Source organism: Gossypium hirsutum, chromosome A10 (genome assembly GCF_007990345.1).
Source record: "Gossypium hirsutum isolate 1008001.06 chromosome A10, Gossypium_hirsutum_v2.1, whole genome shotgun sequence".
Classification (NCBI taxonomy): domain Eukaryota; kingdom Viridiplantae; phylum Streptophyta; class Magnoliopsida; order Malvales; family Malvaceae; genus Gossypium; species Gossypium hirsutum.
In genome coordinates, this window is record NC_053433.1 from 86,114,272 (window position 1) to 86,130,387 (window position 16,116).

The window sequence follows — 16,116 nt, forward strand, 5'->3', positions numbered from 1 at the left end:
AATAGAACTATCATGGAAAATGTTCAATGTCTGTTATCGAATGCTAGTTTGCCGAAGTCGTTTTAGGCTGAAGTACGCTCTACTGCATGTTACTTAGTTAACTGGTCTTCGTTTGTTGCCATTGAGAAAAAGACTCCACAAAAGGTATAGTGTGGTAATCCTGTTAATTATTCTAATTTGAAAATTTTTGGGTGTTTTGCCTATGCTCATGTTGATAATGGAAAATTGGAACCGAGATCCATTAAATGCGTTTTTCTTGGCTATAGGACTGGTGTTAAAGGGTATAAGTGATGGTGTCCTGAAAATAGAAAAGTTGTGATTAGTAGAGATGTTATTTTTTTATGAAACTACTATACTACCTAACTTATCTCTTAAAGACTCTTCCAATAGAGAACAACAAAAGTAGGTGGAGCTTTAAATTGATCCATGATCTACAACAGAGTCGACTCCTCAAGTTAGTACAGAAATTCAGAATAGAGCCATTTCTTCACCATAATATTCTATTGCGAAAAACGAAGCTAGAAGAAAAATTAAACCTCCAAATAGGTATGCCGAGGCTGATCTAGTTGCTTATGCTTTAAATGTGGCTAAAGATATAGATGCAAATCAAGAGCCATCTCTTTATTCTGAGATAGTTAGCAGTGAAGACTTAGAAAAATAGATGTTTTTCATGCAAGAAGAGATGAAATCGCTCCACAAGAACAGAACATGGGATCTTATGAAGCTTCCTAAAGGTAAGAAGATTGTTCGCTGTAAATGAGTGTTCAAAAGGAAATAATAGTCTTCAGAAGTTGAAGAACCCAGATATAAAGCAAGGCTTGTTACAAAAGTTTATAATTAGATTCAAGGTGTAGATTTCACATACGTGTTTTCTTCAGTTGTGAAGCATAGTTCGATTCGAGCCTTGCTTGGTAGTGTGGCCATGTATGATTTGGAGTTCGAATAGTTTGATTTAAAAACAATATTATTACATGGAAAACTTGATGAGAATATTTACATGCAACAACTAGAAGATTTTATAGTCACAGAAAAAGAGGACTATGTTTGCTTGTTGAAAAAGTCCCTTTATGGCTTGAAACAATCACTAAGGCAGTGGTACAAGAGGTTTGATTCTTTTATGACTACTCATGATTTTAAAAGAAGTAGCTTTGATAGTTGTGTTTATTTTAAGAAAAACAGTGATGATTCTTTTTTTGTATCTACTCCTCTATGTTAATGACATGTTGATAGTAGCAAAAGATAAATGAGAGATAAGAAAGGACAAAGCCCAACTCAGTAAAGAATTTTGGATGAATAATTTGGGAGCAGAAAAGAAGATACTTGGGATGAAGATCCTCAGAGATAGAAAACCATGTGAATCATACTTAAGTCAGAAAGGGTACATTGAGAAAGTTCTTTATAGGTTCAATATGCAAAATGCCAAGCCTGTTAGTACTCCATTAGCAACCCACTTCAGACTTTCATCGACCTTGTCTCCACAATGAAATAAAGAGATTGACTACATGTCACATGTTCTATATTCTAGTGCAGTGGGACCTCTCATATATGCTATGGTTTGCTCATGTCCAGATTTATCATATGCATTCAGTGCAGCTAGTAGATACATGGCGAGTCTCGGTAAAGAATATTAGAAAACAGTTCAATGGATTTTGAGATACTTATGAGGTACTACTGATGTTTGCTTACAGTTTGAAAGAAATAGATATGGAGTCATTGGGTATGTTGATGCTAATTTTGTTGGAAACCTTGATGAAAGAAGACCTTTCACATGTTATATCTTTACAATTGAGGGTTGTGCAATCAGTTGGAAAGCCAATTTGCAAACTACTATCTCTTTGTCTACCATTGAAGCTGATTACATGGCGATTACTGAGGCTTGTAAAGAAGCTATTTGGTTAAAGGGGCTCTTTAGTGAACTCAATGAAGACTTTCAAATCAGTACATTATTTTGTGATAGTTAAATTGCTATCTTTCTTACGAATGATCAAATGTTATAGTTAATTTGCCATATTTCTTACGAATAATCAAATATTTCATGAGAGAACAAAACACGTTAATGTTTGGTATCATTTTGGTCGTGATATTATTGCTTGTGGTGATATTGTTGTGAGTAAAATTAGTACTCATGATAATCGTAACAATAGAGATAAGTGTATGAAAGGCTAAGATTAAGTAGTAAGGCCGAATAGGTTGTAGATAAGGCACTTGTGAGTTCTTGGCCAAGCAATTGACAAATTAAATTAGAGTTCTTGTGACGTATAATGTCAAGTCTAACTTGGTATATTCGGCCACCTAATTAAGTACATAGGTGGTTTAATCTTGAACATTTGGCCATATGGGGTAAAAATGGGTCAAGTGTTCATGAGATGAAATTTTTTTATTTGATGAATTATAGGTGATAGTATAGATATACATATTCGGCCATCACTTGGGAGCTTATGTGTGTTGAGTTTAAAATTAGCAAGGTGATTGCCGAATGTCCAAGTATGCATATGCATGTGTGATTAGATTATTGAAAGTATGGTAATTGCATAAGGTTATTAGCCGAATAGCTAAGAACATGAGGTAGCAAGATAAAAATTTTACCATGCCGTTCCGTATGTCATAAAATCATTAAAATGTGAATACCAATATATGTAGCAAAGCGGTTGAATGAGTTAATTTATTTGTTTAAGCTCAAGATCCTAAAGGAGAGGCGTCCAACAAGGGGAAATCGAAGGTCATCGAGTAACCGACTTGGAATTATTTTACCCAACACAAGGTAAGTCATTAAGCATATAGTTGGTGTTGATTTAAATGATCGTAATACCTATGCAGTTGTGTTTAATGAGATGAAATGTATACAAATGTATATGTATGTAGAGATGAAATTGTTGAATGTAAAAAGGCAGTGAAGCGTATAGAGTGGTTGGTTTTCGGCACTAAGTGTGCGGGCAATAAGTGTTCACGGTTGTGAGATTGGCACTAAGTGTGCGGGTTTGAAATGCATGGCACTAAGTGTGCGAGTTTAAAGTACATGGCACTAAGTGTGCGTGGTTGATTATTAAGCACTATGTGTGCGAACCCACTATATATATATTTTCTATCAATTATTTATATTAAGGGTACGACGTTACCGAGTCGATTTCGGACAGCGGAAAGGGGTAAGTACCTTGAGTTCATGGCTAATAGGCGCTATGTTTATATTTGGAGTTGAGCTTGGTAAGTTTTGAACCTATGTGACAATTATAATTGAAGTCACGTGCATAAGGTTCATCGTGGAATAGGTGAAAGGTCATTTAGTTGTATGATTGTAACGAAAATAAAATGATGTATGAAAATGCCTCAAATATCCTATTGATTAGTATATGGAATGTGAATGTATGACTTGGTATGAGATTGAACCGAAAGGTCTAAGGAACTATGGTATAGTTCGGTTTGGATGGAGTAATTAGCCTCGTTCCATTTTGTTTCCTCTTGTGATAATGTTATTAATGGATGGTAGTGCATTGCTTATGACTTACTGAGTTATATACTCATTCGGTGTTTGCTTGTCACCTATTTTAGGTTTCTTGGACTCGTCTTTTTTTGCGTGCTCAGACCGTCATCGAAGTCATCACACCGGCTAGCAACTTTTGGTACTTTCTTCTTAGTTGGTCTAGGAGAACATTTCGGCATGTATAGGCTATTATGTTTTGTTTGAAATTTGGTATGTAAACTTTTAGCAATGCGAAAATGGCATAAATGTTCGTTTGGATTTGGTTCTATGATGCTTGGTCACAAGTCTTGGTAATTCGGTTGTGGTTGAGTATTGGTTGAGGTCTACTCGATTATTACGCCATATGTCATGGCTAATTTATTTTCGGTGTTAAATTCATGATTTGGTAATAGTGTAGTGGGAGATGCTCGGTGATGATTAGTCTTTGGCATGGCTAGTCATGGTCATAAATTGTGACATGTATGATGAATTATTAGTTAGATCAAGGAAAAATCACGAAATAGGCATAGTCTGCTTTAGTAACAGATGCTGACAGCAGTAGTGTTGTGAGATTGAAAAATCACTAAAATAGTAGAAATGGAATTAAATAATTAATAAATTAGGAAATCGAAGCTTGATGAGTCTATTTTCATATGGAAGAAACGAAACGACCATATGAACTTTATGTTAGGAGATAATTAAATTCTTGTGAAACAGTGCCAGAGCGATTTCTGGATCCCCTGTTATGACTTAGAAAATTCACCGTAAATTTTATCGAGATAATTAGAGGTCTTGCCTTATATGTACAGATTTGTTATCGAGTCTAGTTTCATTAAAGACAAACGGCATAGGCATTGAAGCCCTTTACAAGGAGACATTTAAATCATAAGGTACAGAGGTCAGTGTAGTCGAACCTTGAAACAGGGGAAACTTTAACAAATAAACTGTACTAATTGGCCCAACCAAAAATTCTACAAAAATTTCACCATATAGATATATGAGTCTAGTTTTGGAGAAAATTTACGGAATTGGATTTCGAGTTTCAGAACTCAAAATATGATTTTTAAAGCGACCACGATACAGTAGCCAGCTTGCCTGGAACAAAAAAAAATATAGGGGGAAATAAATGAAGTAAGCCGGTAACACCTCGTGTTCGATTTCCAGTAACGACCATGAGTTCGGGGTGTTACAAGATAAGTGTTTCAACTTACTGCATTGATTTTATTAGAATTTGATTAGAATAAGGATTTTAAACCTATAACTAAACGTAGTCTTCTCTCCTCTTGTATTATTCAAATTCGACATAGTGAATTTTCTTCTCCCCTGCCCGTGGTTTTTTTCTTGAAGGGGTTTCTATGTAAAATTCTGTGGGTTCTATTTCTCTCTCTTTCTTTGTGATTCATTGTCACTATTGACGTTCGATTTTCACAATGATTTAAACAATTTTCCTGGTTAGAATATTCACCTTCTAAAGATGCAATATTTTATTTGCCTTATTTTGTTTTTAATAACAATCCAAGTAGTCATTTTGGATCAACTATATTTACTCATAGTGGCTTTAGTAATTGGAAAAAGGTACACCATGGATGCAATTGTGCTTTTTTGACACATATAAGAAAATATCTGAATTTATTGCATAACAATGCACGAGTTTCTGTGGAATTAATGAATCAAGCTTTACATATTGAAGTATCACTTGATAGAGAAACAACATATTAAATTATAGCTAATTATCTACGTCTGAAAACTAGTATAGATGTTGTTTGATGGTTGGCATTTCAAGGGTGTATTTTTAGAAGTCATGATGAAAGCTCGGGATTAAAAAATCGTGGGAACTTTCTTGAATTCTTATCACTATTAGCATCTTATGATAAGAAAGTTGAAGATGGTTTGAAAAGTGCTCAACAAAAATGCTAGTATACTTCTTCAACAATACAAAAAGATATATTGCAAATTAATTCTAGTAGAGCCTGTAATGTAATTCGTGAAGAAATTGGTGGCAGAAACTTTAGCATTATTGTGGATGAAGTGAGAGGCGTGTAAAAAAAGAGCAAATGGCAATTTTTTTAATATTTATTGATAAACAATGACAGGTAAAAGAACAATTTTTTGATATAGTCCATGTTAAAGATACTGTATCATTGACTTTGAAGATTGAGATTTTTAATGTTCTCTTACAACATAGTTTTGACATACAAAATATTTGAGGCCAAGGCAATGATGGAGAAAGCAATATGTGTAAGGAATTTGATAGCTTGCAAGCTTTGATTTTGAATGATTGTTGATATGCTTATTATGTTCATTGTTTTGCTCATCGTCTTTAGTTAGCATTGGTTGTAGCAGCTAGAAAAGTGGTTGAAGTGCATCAATTCTTTAAAGACTTGTTTGATATTGTTAATATTGCTTCTGCTTCATCCAAATGGCACGACGAATTACAAAAAGCCCAAGCAGCTGAAATAACTCGTTTGGTATCCATCAATGAGTTAGCAATTAGAACAAGAATGAATCAGAATGACATTTTAAAATGTCCTAGTGAGACTCAATGGAGTTTCCATTTAAATTCAGTTACTACTTTACTGATGATGTATAATACTACTAGCACAGTTCTTGAAAATCTAAAAAAATATCGGTTTTAACTATTCTTAGCGAGGAGATGCTCATAACACATATAATAGATTGAGATCTTTTGAGTTTATTTTTATTTTGCATATGATGAATGAAGTTTTAGGGGTTACTGATAACCTTTGTCAAGCTTCATAACATCGTTCTCAAGATATATTAAATGCCATGAGTTTAGTTTCGACAATGAAAGATTTAATTCAAAAGTTGAAAGATGATGGATGAAATGAATTGTTGAAAAATATGATATCTTTTTGCCAAACTTGAGAGTTGGATTTTCCAGATATGAATGCTCAATACATTGTGGGTTGTAGCCAGAACAAGAAGGAAGATGTTACAGTGGAGCATAATTATCAAGATGATATTTTTTTTTGCTACAATAGATACTTAGTTGCAAGAACTAAAGAGCAAATTTAACGAACATGTTGCCGAGCTTCTTACTCTTACTACAAGTTTAGATCCCATGGAGTTTTTCAAGTTATATGATATTGATAAAATTTGCATTCTTGTAAACAAGTTTTATCCAGAAGGTTTTTCTTAATAAGAGAAAGAACGTCTCCCATATGTGTTGAAGCATTATGAACTTGATGTATGTAAGCATCTTGATTTGAGAAAAATAACAACACTTTTTGAACTTTGTAGAAGCTTAGTTTAGAGTGGCAAGTTAGTCATGTACCCATTCGTTGATAGATTGATTTGTCTTATATTGACTCTTCTAGTTTCAACTGTGTCCTCAAAATGTGCTTTTTCTGCTATGAAGATTGTGAAGACATGACTTTTTAGCAAGATGGAAGATGATTTTTGAGAAGTTCTTTAGTTGTGTACATTGAGAAAGAAATTGTAGAAAAGTTTGATATAAACGAAATAATTGGTGAGGTTAAGGATCGAAGAGTACAATTTAAATAAATTTTAAAATTTCTTTCTAGCTTATTTTTATTTTTAAAATTATTATTGTTCATTACCTTGGTCTCCCTCTTGAAATTTTCTGGCTTTGCCCTTGGAATACACTTGATCAATACCTACAATGTTAAGAGAAAAAAAATTGTAATTTGTACATCTTCACAATCTTGAGTTAATATGCAAATTATTTTTCGAATATATTCACCTAATAGATTCGATCAAAACGGGAGAAAATCATACTTTTTAGATTATTTCAAATTTTTTTTAATTAAAGATATTGTTAAAAATATTGAGATACATGAATATTATCTTTTATTCAATAAGAGTAATTTTATAAAGTAACATTTCACCTCAGAAAAGTGTCGAAAGTACCAAATGTGTTAACGTAACTTTCCTAAAATTTTAATAAATACTTTTTAATATATACCAAATATTATAAAAATAGATTTCCTAGCAGTGATAACCCCATTAGTCATGTTATAAAAAATTACTTACTATTGAACATATAAAATGTGAAATCACCAAATGTTAGTAGAGTAAAATAAATTAGAAAAATATCAGTTTTTTTTTTCTAAATAAACATGTGGTAATATTTAAATTGAAAAATTTCCGGCTACATATCAAATACTAATCCATTTTTTTTTATAAATATATATTTTAGGTGATGATTATTCGTGACTCATGTTAAAACTTTTAGCGTTAAAAGATGAGTCAATTAACGTTTTGTAAATATATATTACTTGTTTTTCCATGCTACTCAATTTGAAGTTAAAATCGAATTAATATATCTTTTTTAACTCCATAAATTCAATTTTAGTTCACGTTAAAACTCTCTCTCTATATATATATTGCATGCTAATAAATATGTTGTTCAAAACTTTAATTTTAATTCTGAATTTAGAGCGAAAATTGAATCATATTTTTCATAATTTATTATAAAAAATTATATAAATATGATGTTGAAAACTATAATTTTATTTCTCCAAGCATAGTGAGGACCACAATTTAAGATGTGTATATAATGGACCGACCATACACCAAAAATGATCTGTCAATACTAATAACCCCTGTTTCGGTTGATAGATTTAGCTTAAGAAAGAAGAAACTAATAAAATGTGATGAATGATTTTATACCTCATTTTGTCCGTTTGGTAAAGGGTCCATTTCTTTCAATCATAACAAAGGTTGTTGAGACTATGGTTAGATGTGATTATCACCAACGCATCAATAACTTTACTACATCATATCAACTCTAATATATATACTCTCTTCCCGTTACATAAAACAATGGTAGAGTTTGAAATATTTTTTAGGGCCGAAATTAAATTATATATTTTTATAGTAATAAAAATATAATTTTATTATTTTAATAGTTTATATTTTTATAATTTTTAAAGGGTTAAATTAATTTTTTTATCACTTTTAAATGTCAAAGTGTAATTTTGTCATTACTAATTTAAAATTTTATAAATTATAAAGAATCTAAATTAAAATTTTATCATTTTAAGAAAAACCATAACCCCTAAACCTCTACTATGCCCCGCTACTGCATAAAAATATATTACAATATAATCAATGTTCCATTTATATATTCCTCAAAGATATGCAACATATTCATATCCAACATATATCAATTTATCCTAAATTTATTTTATAATTTCACCAAAAAAAATCATATTTACTAAGGGTGATTTAATTAAGACTCTCAAAACTAAAAATTTGCTATAAATTTTCTATTAATCAAAATAGATTTATCACTTTTGGAATTTTACAATATATCTACATATATTTGATCTATATTTATATATTATATATAAAGATTTTAATTGAATTGGTATCACTCTAGATCCCAACTCAATTATTAAATTATAAAATTTTTTAATAAAGTAATAAATATTAATTTAAGCATATTTTTATCTTTTTATATAAAATTTAGTAAAAAAATCCATGCTGAGGATTTGAATCCAAACAACCACACATATATACATCCAATTTTATCATTTCAAGTAAGGTAATATTTGATTGTTATGTGAATTATTAATAAATATATTATATAATTATTTTCACCCACATCATGGGTATGCCGTAATCTTATTGATAATGTTATTGATTAAGTTAGTGTCACAAGTTAATTTGATATCAACTCAAGAAAATAATAATGTTTTGATAATCTTAATATGATGTATTTACCTATTTAAATTTCTTTTTACTCACAATTTAAACTATTTTTTATTTTAATTTCATATATATTGTATATAGTTATTATTATTAGTTTCAAATCTTACATTTCATTATTTATTGTATGTTACTTATAAACACATTTAAACATCCTAAATTCGTGGTTTTCACACACATACGCATGTAATAGAATTTCCAATTATACTTAAAACTTCTAATTAAGTTGGTGTCACAAACTAATCGAACATTAATTCAATTGAGAAATTATTAAAAAAAATTCCTTTTATACAACAAATTATAATATGATAGAAGTAATTTTAAACATAACGAGACTTGAACATATGAAATGTAAATTTTAACCTTTCTATTTTAAGATGCTTGATTTAGTTGTAAATTAAATATAAATAAAATTTCACTCACCTTATAAATTGGGCATAATCCAATAAATGTGAAGAGTTTGGAGGAAAATCGACCTAAGACCTTAGCTTGCCCTCTACCCTAAATCCGCTTATAGTTAATCTAATTTTCAAACGATCTATGCTCATTTAATCAGCCATTCCATTTGATGGTCTATCCTTAAAAATATATGCTTTGCATGTATATTCAATTTGCAGTAAGGGTGTTTTTTTTTTCACGGGAATATCTTTTTTTACATTCATGTAGTAGAAAATAACGAAAAAATAAATTTTTTTATAAGTAACATGATTTTTAGATAATATATAATTTTCATTGAAATAAATATAATTATATTAATATTTAATTTTAACTTTTAAAATATTAATAAATTGATATAAATATTGTAATTTTCAATATTATTAAACATAAATATTTATATTTAATGATATATAGTAAATCATTGATATAATTTAGAGATAAATCTTAGAACTATACATGAATATTGGTTTAATGCGCAATTGTATATATAAACTTTAATATAATTATATATGTGAAACTTTGATTGTAGTTCAAATGTATGCATGAAACTTTAATTTTGATTCAATCATACACATTTAAAAAAATAAATACTTCAATTAATTTTTATATTGAATAAATACAATTACTTTTGTATGCAATATATAAACATAAAATGATGTTATATTAATAATTATGTTAATAATTTATGAGAATTTAATCAAATCAAAATTTCATGTATAAAATTACACAAAATCAAAGTTAATGTATATCATTGCGTATTAAACTAAAGTTAATGTATAGTTTTGAGATCTATCCTATATAATTTATTATTTTTAATATATATATATATTAACTATTTTAGAATTCACTTAAATTCTCTTATATGAGGACTAGTTTTTTAATCTTCCCGAAAATCTTCAAACAAGTTGGTGCTAGTTTTTATTGCTTTGGAACTTTTCAGAAGCCTTCGTTGTTGAATAAATCTGAGTTTTGGCTATAAATTAATAATCAGCCCACAAGCAATTGAACAGACATGTTTGAAGCTTTTTCATGCTTGCAATCGTCAACAAGTGCAGATTAAAATCAATAGTACTTGTTGACATTTTCTGCAGTCATTTGGAGACAAAATCATTAGTTTAAACATATTTCTCATTAGACATTGTACAATTTGAAAAAGTATTATTACTGTAATGGATAATAGAATGAAATCAAACTCCGATTATGATTTTGATTCATTCCAATGACGGCGTGGGATATACAACTCATTGCATGCTTTATCAGCATCATATTGGAACTTACTTTTCTTTACCACCAATTTCAAATCTCTTTTTTTTTCCCTGGGTTTAATGTAATCATAAATATTAACAATAAATTTTGGTATTTATATTTAGTGGGTTGATTGAATATTAATCTATCTTTGATACTTATAAGAGAACTATAAGATGTCACTTGTTAAAAAATTTAATAATTATTGTTTGTATATATTGATATGGTTGACTAACAATATATTAACTTAAACACTATCAATGTATCAAATATAAACCCTTAATTTTATTACCTATTGTCCCTTCTGAATTTGTTCGTTACTATTTTTATTTTAATTATTAATATTGGGCCTACACATCATAAATATGTTAATTAATATTATCATATATATTACCCAATTATTAATTCTAAATTTGATTTGTTGATTTAGCCTTAGTTCAATTTGTATCATTGTTATCGTAGCAACTAGAAGAACATGGGTTTGAGCGTGCTTAAGTGTGTTTTTCTCATATTTAAGAGTTGTGGAGGAGTTATAGATAGAAGTAGCTTTTGTATTAAAATAAATCTAAATTTGATTTCTTTTGGCACATTCCTCACAAAATCATAGAACAGAAAAGAGGACTAGAAAGACAAAACGTCAAAAAGATTAGGGCTAGTTAAAGGAGATTTTCGTGTTCACAGCCCTTGTTGAAATAGCAAAATCCACATATAAAACATGCGAGGTTGTGGAGAGTTTGTACTACTATAAACAGAGGTGGTTTCTCCACCTTTAAATCATTCTGAAATTTGTCATTTTTTTCGTAAGGCAATTTTCCTCCAACCTATTTGTAATTTTTCACTTATATCTTTTACAATGAAATATATTTGGTAGTGTTTGAGGATATAGGCGTAATTTGTTGAACCTTGTTAAATTTTTTTTGTTCTTTGTTGTTTTTATTTTTTTTCCTTTCAATATTTTTTAGGGTACAATTATTGTGATTATTGTGCTATTAAATTACATTGTAGGGAGATTCTGTCTAGGAGGTTAGGTTTTAAGCGAAACCGCTTGCGACCCCTTTAATCTTTCTTGGTAATTAAACTTAGTGTGGTTTTCTAGTACAATAATTTACTCTCTTTTAGTCTATTCTCGCAACAAGTGGTATTAGAGCCAAATTTTATTCAAAGTATGCTCTATGGTTGTGGTTTAAACTAATCTTCAACATAAAAAATATTTCCTTGGGCATATTGAAAGGTTATGGCTAAAATGGTGGACAATCTAAGAGCTCCAACATCATCCATGTGGGCGAGGTTGACAATGGAAAATATGAGATTGACAGTAGAGATATTTTATGGCATGAGTCATTTTAGTGTGTGGCAAAGTAAGGTTTCATATGCTCTTTTCAACAAGATTTAGACATTGTCATTAATGAGGAGAAACCAGATGATGTGGAGGAGAAATATTATGAGATTATAAATTGTTTGGCATGTGGTACAATTCGATCATGCCTTTCTCAAGAGCAGAGGTATGTTTCCTTAAAGGTGACTTTTGCAAACAGGCTGTGGTTGGCACTAGAAGAAATTTTTTTAAAGAAAAACAGTCATAATAAGCTCCACATGAAGAAAAGGTTGTTTCGCTTTACTTATGTTTCGAGTACCACTATGAATGATCACATCACCAATTTTAATCAATTAGTCATTAATCTTGTGAATATGGATGAGACTTTCAAATATGAGGATTTGGCTTCGATGTTGTCAGGGTCACTTCCTAAGAAGTTCAAGTTCCTCAAAACTACTTTACTTCACAGGAAGATTGATATATCTCTTAGTGAAGCGTATGCAGCTTTATACAATTATGAATTGAGAAAGAAGGAAAAATAGATAAATTCAACCGAAGATGTGGAAGCTTTGATAGTTCGAGGTTATTCACACACCCGTAGTGAAGTTCAAAAGGGGAGATCCAAGTTAAGGGGGAAATTAAGTAAAGTTGAGTGTGCTTTCTGTTGAGAAAAAGGTCATTAGAAGAAAGATTGACCAAAGTTGAAAAATAGAGGTAAATCTGATAAAGGAAAAGCTATAAAAAAATCAAACACAGCTGAGTGTGATGATGAAGATTTAGATCTCTTAGTTGTTACATTAGTAACTAGCTATTCTTTTGTATGGATGTTGGATTCAGCTTTTGGCTATCATATGTATCCTCATTTGGAATGGTTCTTTCATTTTAAAGAACTAAAAGGTAGAGATGTCTATGGAGGAAACAGTACTCATCTGAGATGTCTATAAAGGAAATAATACTCATCTTACCACATATAGGATTGGTTCTGTTCAATTAAGAAATCATGATGAATCAATCATAACTTTATGTGATGTTTGTTATGTGCCGAATTTAATAAAGAATCTCATTTATGTGGAATTTTGGAATAAAAAGGTTTCGAAGTGTAAGCTAAAGATGGCGTGATGAAGATTATTTCTGGTGCACACATGGTGATGAAAGGGGTCCATAAGAATAATAGCGTGTACCACTATTTGGGTAGCACAAGTAATGAGATAGTGGCTTTAACATCAACTGAAAATCGAGAGTTAGAAGCATTTAAGCTATGAGATATGCGCTTTTGGCATTGATAACCCTTGAAAAGAGTTATATTGCAAGCCTTTAAACTTGATTAATTGTCTGTACTTAAGTGGATATAGTTGCATTTTTAGGATATTTTTATAACATTGCATTATGAAGCTTTGACTGTGCTTTCAATGTTACTATATGTTACTTTTGTTGGTGGAAGGAAATGAATTGTTTGTTTTTGTAACAAGTGTAAGAAGGAAGAAGAGAACTGAAGGAGTGAAGTACTATCATAGCAAAAGGTTGGATAGATTGCCAGCATAAATGCCATGGAAATTCCAAAAAGATGCTAACGCAGCACTCAATCCTCGTCACTTTTATCAAATTAGACGTGTACCAGATAAATCCACCTGAAAAAGAGGGAGAAAAGTGTGTGTGAGAGAGGGGACCTACCCTATAAAAGAGGAAAGAGTGGAGACTTCTACAGACGATATTTTACACAAGGATTTATGAGTGGTTTTTCTTCTCCAACAAACTCTCGTGAAAAATTTGGAGAAAATAAGAGATGGTAATAGCTAAAGCACAGAGCAGAGACGTAAGGAAAGGGATGAAGCATTCAACCCTGGGTCTTGCACAATATTGCAACATTGGAGTTGGGAGCTAATTTGGCGAAAGCTTTATGAAGTTCTTCCTTCATTATCTTGATTAATTTATGTGAACTTTAACTGTGAAATGATGTTGAATGATACCTTTATTTTGGATCTTAATTTCTAGCTCATGAGCTATTCTTATCGAGATGGAATTACTTGATGAATCTTTATTTCCATTAATGACTAGATATTATCTTGATGACATCCCTACCTCTTTTAATGAAGTAATTCAGAGTTTTGAAGAAAAAAATAGTGGAGGATTTCTATGACTGAAGAAATGAAGTCCCTTTATAAGAATCAAACTTGGAAGCTAGCTAGTCTACCGAAGGGAAAGAAGATAATTGGGTGCAAATGAATGTTTGCAAAGAAAAAATGATTTCACGGCCAAGGTGAGGTGTGCTACAAAGAAATTTTTGTTGCGAAAGGTTATGCCTAAAATGAGGGAATTTATTACAATGAGGTGTTTTCTGCAGTTGTGAAACATTCCTCCATTAGAATTTTATTAGCTTGGGTGGCACAATTGGATTTAGAACTAGGTTAGTTGGATGTAAAAACTATTTTTTTTTACATTGAAACTTGGAAGATGAAATTTATATGACTCAGCCAGAAGAATTAATGGTTGCTGGAAAAGAAAATTTAGTGTGTAATCTTTTAAAATTGTTATACAATTTAAAGTAATCTCTAACGTAGTGGTACAAGTGATTTGACAAGTTTATGATAGAACAAAGGTACATAAGACATATGGTGGTTTATGCATTTTCAATTGTAGCTGATGACATTCCCACCACTTTTAATGAAGAAATTCAGAGTACTGAAGAAAAAAAATGTAGAGGATTTCCATGAATGAAAAAATGAAATCCCTTCATACGAATCAGACTTGAAAGCTAGGAAGAAAAAGAAGACAATTGGGTGCAAGTGAGTGTTTGCAAAGAAAGAAAGATTTCATGACCAAGATGAAATGTGCTACAAAGCAAGATTGGTAGTGAAAGGTTATGCCTAAAAGGAGGAAATTGATTACAATGAGGTATGTTTTGCAGTTGTGAAGCATTCCTCCATTAGAATTTTATTGGCTTTGGTGGCACAATTAGATTTGGAAGTAGGTTAGTTGGATGTAAAAACTACTTTTTTTTACATGGAAACTATAACACCCAATTTTGACAGATCTTGAATTAGGCGGTAACCTGAAAGTAGTTTGAGTGGCGAAGTCCTATCCGTCCAATAGATGCTTTCGGCGTATGGGTCAGACGCATAGTTGATGTTGGAGTATTATGCAAGGATTGTTCTATGAATGTGGTAAGTTGTAAAGAAGAAGAGATTGATAAGAATGATAAGGTTTTTGGGTAAATTTGGTTATCAAAGTACACCCACTTTATTGGGATATAAAGTTAGTTACATACTAACGAGGTAGTTAGGATGGAACGAAGGGTTGGACTAAAATTATAAAATATTGAATTTCCATATACAACTGTAAACCATTTTTATTAAGGCAGTATTGAAATTTAAGACACGTGTCAAGTTCTAATAAGGACTTAGGTAATTATATAGATACTTAGGTTAGAAAAGAATGAGTTTCTCTTCATCCTTCCTCAAAAACTATTGTTACTTGAATTTTAAAGAACTTACAATATTTCTCTCTCCTTCAAGTTGGAGTTGTAGATCTGGATCTTCATCAATGATTACTCCATGACGAGGTAAGATTTATGACTGTTATATTGTGAAAGAGTAAGCCTATTGGATTTGGTAAATCAATAATATGAAGATATATGGTCTTGCTTGGGGATTTCCAATGTTAGAAATAATGGGAGAAAAAAGGGTACATAAATATATCTTAATGGGTTTTCATGTTTTGTAGCAGTAGTTGCTACTGATTTGCATGGTGGAAGTTTGGATCGAGAGTTTTGAGCTACTGTAGGTGAGAATCAGGTGAGTCCCTATACTAACTATTGCATGTATATGAGATATCTCTGTAGAGACTGAAACTAGAAGAGTAACAGTATGATGGTTATGCAACTATACGAACAAATGTTATGGATAGAATGTAGGTTGTGGCATAGAATCTAAGAAGTAGGTTTGGTCATATATGTGTGTCTTAAATGTAT